A 5,476-nucleotide genomic window follows, 5' to 3' on the forward strand; every position below is an offset into this window, starting at 1 on the left:
GTGGACTGTCGAACGGGACTGGTGAGGCGGAGAGAGAGAGAGAGAGAGAGAGAGAGAGAGAAACGAAGGAGGTGAGATAGACAGAGATTAACAGATGGGATCATTGCACAGGCTCAAAACTAAAAGAGAAAAACTAAACAATACAGACACATCCTTCCACCTCCTCAGAGTTTCCAACTTTCCACTTTCTGTGAGCCGGGGGGTCAATTCTATTCAAGGCAAGTCAACACTGGCAATGTGTTGAAATTCACAACACATCTGAAACATCCTGGAGAAAGGCGAAAATACGTTTCCGTTTTCATCCGTTGATGCAATCCTGACTTCTCAAAAGCCAAAATAGAATTTTCCAGACTCTTTGGCACTTCAGGTGTGACTCACACAGTGTGTCAGCACACCAAGTCTGTGCTCTGAATGAATATTCAAATGTAGTGCTGTAAAGTATGGACAAGTGATGTCACTTGTGTATCTGCACTTAACTCTAATCCTTCCCTTATCTCTCTCCTTCACTTCTCTCTCTCTCATCAACTAGTCCCCTGAGCAATATTTACATAATACTATTTGAAGCTCTTCTCAGTCCTTAGCATATTTGTCACTACACGAAGCGTAATAACCAAAAACCAAATTCCCAAACTCAAGCCTAGTTGAGCCAAATGCGATCATTTCCTATGTTCCTCACAGTGATTAAGAGATTCTGAAGACACGTTTTCTCTAATGCACTCCCTCAGTGCTGCTGTGTCTTTATTATTTCAAGAACTGATTTGATTCTAATGATCACAGAGACTAACTTCAAACTGGGACGTGACAATGGTCCCTTTGTTTACTGGTGCTGGCCCAGATTAAACTTCTAAAGCAATCACTTAATCTAAATGATACTCAATTTGTGTGAGAATTAGATGAAAAAATAAGGGGGTAGACAAAATAACAAATCAATTTTTATGAACAAGTACTTTCACAATGTGACAATCACCATTGCAGACACTGCTACAGCTGAGGATGCATGTCACTTGTCATCCCCCTATATATTGCATATGTCCATCATGTTGCTGCTGCTTAATGTCATCTTGCAGCCTCTGCTCCTTCATGTCTGTGCAGTTTGTCTGTGTTTAGCAAATGTCATCATGATTCTCAAGACTATTTTCCTCCCAAATTAAATCATTTTTCTCTTTTAGTTTTCGCCTCATGCAGCTGTTATGTGGATGCAAATTATTAGCACATTTGAGGCCCTGTTATTTGTCTTGTGTTGCTTTGTAAAAGTGTTGACTCCAGGGATAAAACTAACAATTATTAATTCAATCAATGGTTAATCTATTTATTATTTTTTCAGTGTTTTGATTGTTTGTTAATTTTATAAAATGTCAGAAAATTATGGAAAATATGTGGCACAACTTCCCAAGAGCCCCAGCTTCAAATTGCTTGTTTTGGCTGACCGACCCACCATCGTTTAAAATCCACAGATATTGATTTACAGTGAAATTAAGTAGAGAAAATCATCATTCCCTAAATTTGGGAAGCTGGAAATAGAAAATTTGTTTGCATCAATTTTGACAAAATGCTAATAATTCTCTGTCAATTGACTAATTGACATCAAGGCTAGTATGGTTGCCTTTGCAAATCAGTCTTTTTGGGTAAAGTTGTGTTTAAGTTGTGTAATAAGATGTTTTTGAATGCTCTTCTATGTTGTCATCTATAGCAGTGTGCGTGTTGCCAATAGAGTAGAGTCTGCCTTTAAATTGAAAGTGTCTTCGTTGTATGTAGAAGCCATGCAAAAATTAGCAACTGCTTAAAACTGGTACTAATGTGATTCTTCAGTGTAGGTAATGACAAAAACACAACAAAAATACCAGTAAGATTTAGTGTTTCATTGTTTACTTCCATATTGCTATAACTCACCTTTAGTGCATCATAAAATATTGACTCTCTCTTCCTTACATACGCTCACACACGTTTATACACTGAGGTAATCTTTCATATGCTAACAACTAAGCCAATATACCATCCATATCCAAACAGATCAAGACTTAACTCAGTTGGAAACTTGCATTTCCTAAAACACATCCCTGCTCCCTCACCATGTGAAGTGACAGTACTTAAACACTCTCTCTCTCACATACACACGTGCGTTAAAATCCCACTCACAGATAAAGACAAAACTGCCTTTTCCCGTCTTCAATGCCCAGACTCATTCAGTCATTCATATTGATCTTATGTAACGACACCCAAATTCACTGCTTGTGTACCCACATACAAATGATCACTTGCAGTATGATGCTTAAAAAACTCATTCGTTCTCTCCCTTCTCACATACAGAGACACGCACATGCAAGTTCGAACACACGCACGCACGTACGCACGCACGCACACACACACACACAAATATAGCCATCCACAAATACATACCCAGGGACAGTCTTCATCTGTGCCAGCACTCCATCTTGCCTGCTCTCACGTCCTCTGTCTCTCACACACTGAGGAGCATGTACACCAGCTCTGAGTCAATATATCCCTCTGTACTCTCTCTCTCCCTCTCTCTTTCTCTCTCTGTCTCTGTTCATCGTTTTCTCTCCTCCTCTCCTGTCCTCCGTCCCTCCCTCTCTCCCTTCCCCTCCAGTTGTGACGTATCCAGTTAAAATCCCCGTCAGTCGTTCGCAGCCTGTGCATATACTACTGTCATTCACTTTCTCAGCAGTGGGGAGATTTAAGGAAACCCGGGAAAAAGAGGTGTGTGTGCCTGTGCGTGTGTGCGTGCTTTGGTGGTGGATGGGGTGTGTCTGGCGGGTGGAGAGAGAGAGAAGGAGAAAGTAACAGACAGACAAGCAGATCAAGACAGAGAGGCAGATGAGGAGACAGACTGAATTCATACAGACACACAGACAAAAACGAAGCAACACCAGCAAACACGCAGAGAGGCAGACATTATATACTACATACTGTATGTAGATGGAGAGGAAAGCGCGTGTGAAAACAGTGAAGGCACACAAAAGGAAATATTGCCCTGGGATGAAAAAAAACTGTACCAGCTGAAGGACAGAGAAAGGAAATTAAATTCAACATGTTGACTGAGCTGAACAAAATACACTGCCAGCCATACAATCACACTGCCAGATTACTTTGTGTTGGCTATGGCCAATATCAGCCAAGCACATGTGTGTGTGTATGAGTGTGCTTCTGTTTTGTCTGTATGCGTCCAACTGTGGCAGCCCTCATAGTAACGGCTGACACCTGCCACAGTAATAAAATGAATCAGAGACGACAGTGCATCAATAACAGAGGAACTGTGCAGGGTGACACTGCAGTAAATTACTGATGGAGACAGAAATTAATGTCTGAATGAGAAGAATGTGGAATGGAGGCAAGGCTGTAAAAGTTTAAACGCAAACTATATAGTATTTAAGGAGACCCAAGGCTCCTCTTTAAAAACATAAATATATTCAACATTGTTTTATCGGCTTAATACTGAATGATTTTTCCTGCTTATAAACCTGTAAAACATAGTTAAATAAAATGGATTTTCATATGCTCCACAGTTTCTCTGTAATTTTTACATAGTATGTACCATAACATACTGTACGTTTTTTAGTCTCTGAAAAAATATTGCAATTCGTTATAGACAAAATACAGCTAGTTAGATACAAAAACTGCAAACTGCAAATCTCTCTTGAGAAAGCGAGCTAAAAACATGTTGCCTTTGTCAAATATAGGAGGAGAGTTCCTTTGATCACAGCACATGGCTGAGAACATAAAAGCCAATTCACATAACATTTCAGTGACACATTACTGGTTGGAAAACTATCAAAGCATTAATTGATAACTACGTAATTTTCCACGGTTGAAAAGTAACAAATGAACAAAAACAAGCGTGGTCAATGAAATTAATGGTCAGCTGAGGGGAGTATAGGGTGTAAATACATGTGGATTCATGTGCTTGTCTATTTGTAAACACTTCAATTTACTTTGTGCATCTCATTACCATCAGCATTACCTCATCAGTGTTGGGTTAACAGACCATTACACTGTATATTCATTAACTTGCAAAAAGAACATGAGGGCTAAATGAGTTGAAATGGCATAAATGAATACTCAGGCTACTGATGCCAAACTATTTATCTATAAATAGGTGCTTTAGACATGGGCCACATGCTTTCAGTAGCTTGAAATTAATGCAGAAGTGCTCCTGAAATACACCTCTTAGATTAATGGATGTCTGAGTTATTGTCACGCGCACAAGAGGATGAGTCCTCTCATGGTCTTCATTGGTTTCTACAGAGCTGCTCTCGCCTGTAGTGAAAATGAAAAAGCGTGTGTGCCACTGTACATAGGTGAACTCTCACTCCACCCAGGGCAGCAGCTCTCAGACTGCTGCAGAGCGCTCACAGCTGACCTGCCGACCACCAAACTCTCATACGTTCTCCATGTAGCTGGCCAGCCAAGACACGCACAGCAATCTCAACATGTTTAGGTCATGGGTGATTTAATTACAGATTTCTCATGTACTTCTGTAGGGTTGGTTAACCCAAAAACAATTCTCAATTACCCTTATTTTGTCAGGGTCGTAGCTACTATTGAGGACACTGAGAACCGATCCTGACTAGCACATTGTGGAGTTTACATTCTCCAGTTAAAAACCTTAAAATAACTAATAAATAAAGGGTTCAGTATGTCTCCACTAGAATTTTATCACTGGCAGTGTGGAGATGTCAATAACTTTCTTCTAAAATTTCAGCTTAAAAGAACTATGTAATTTGGTTAGTAATTAAATACTAGAGGGCTTTTGATAAAAGAACAACTTTAATTAATTAAAAACAACTAAACAGGTGCGTCAAAAAGTAGTAGGCTATATGAGAAAATCTCTCTTTGGTATTTGGAGGGTGATGGTGGGGACCTCAGTATTTTTATAAAATCCTATCTATGGCCCGATGTAACCATGCAGATTGTTTAGAGTTTCTAATTTATTTGCTCTGTATTTTACCTCCGCCAAAGAGGTTATGTTTTCACCTGTGTTTGTTTTTCTTTGTTTTTCTGTTTGTTTGTTTGCAGGATAGCACAAAACTACAAAACCGATTAGCACAAAACCTGTTGAGGGGATTGGCCAAGGGCCAGAGAAGACCCCATTACATTTTGGTGCAGATCTGGTTAAAGGGGTGGATTCAGGATTTTTCTAAATCAATTTCCTGCACTTTTTAAATCAGAACTATTTATGGTGTTGAGATCTAGGAGTTTGTCCGGTTTGGTGCAGATCCTTATAGTAATCTGGATCTGGTGGAAGGAAATGTAGGATTGTTTGGCCTTGACAGAGGTATGCACTCTACTGAGTGAGTTTTTGGTTTGTTGCTTTGTTTGTTTGTATGTTTGTTTTGATAGAGGTTTTGACACATCCATCTCTGAAATGTCTGCTGCCACCCAGACAGGTGAGTGGAATTTAGTTTTTTTTTACCAAAAAATATGGAAACGGATGGAAAAATGAAACAAAGTTTCAGTT

Source organism: Seriola dumerili, unplaced genomic scaffold, assembly GCF_002260705.1.
Source record: "Seriola dumerili isolate Sdu_G_001 unplaced genomic scaffold, Sdu_1.0 BDQW01000301.1, whole genome shotgun sequence".
In the NCBI taxonomy this organism is placed as follows: domain Eukaryota; kingdom Metazoa; phylum Chordata; class Actinopteri; order Carangiformes; family Carangidae; genus Seriola; species Seriola dumerili.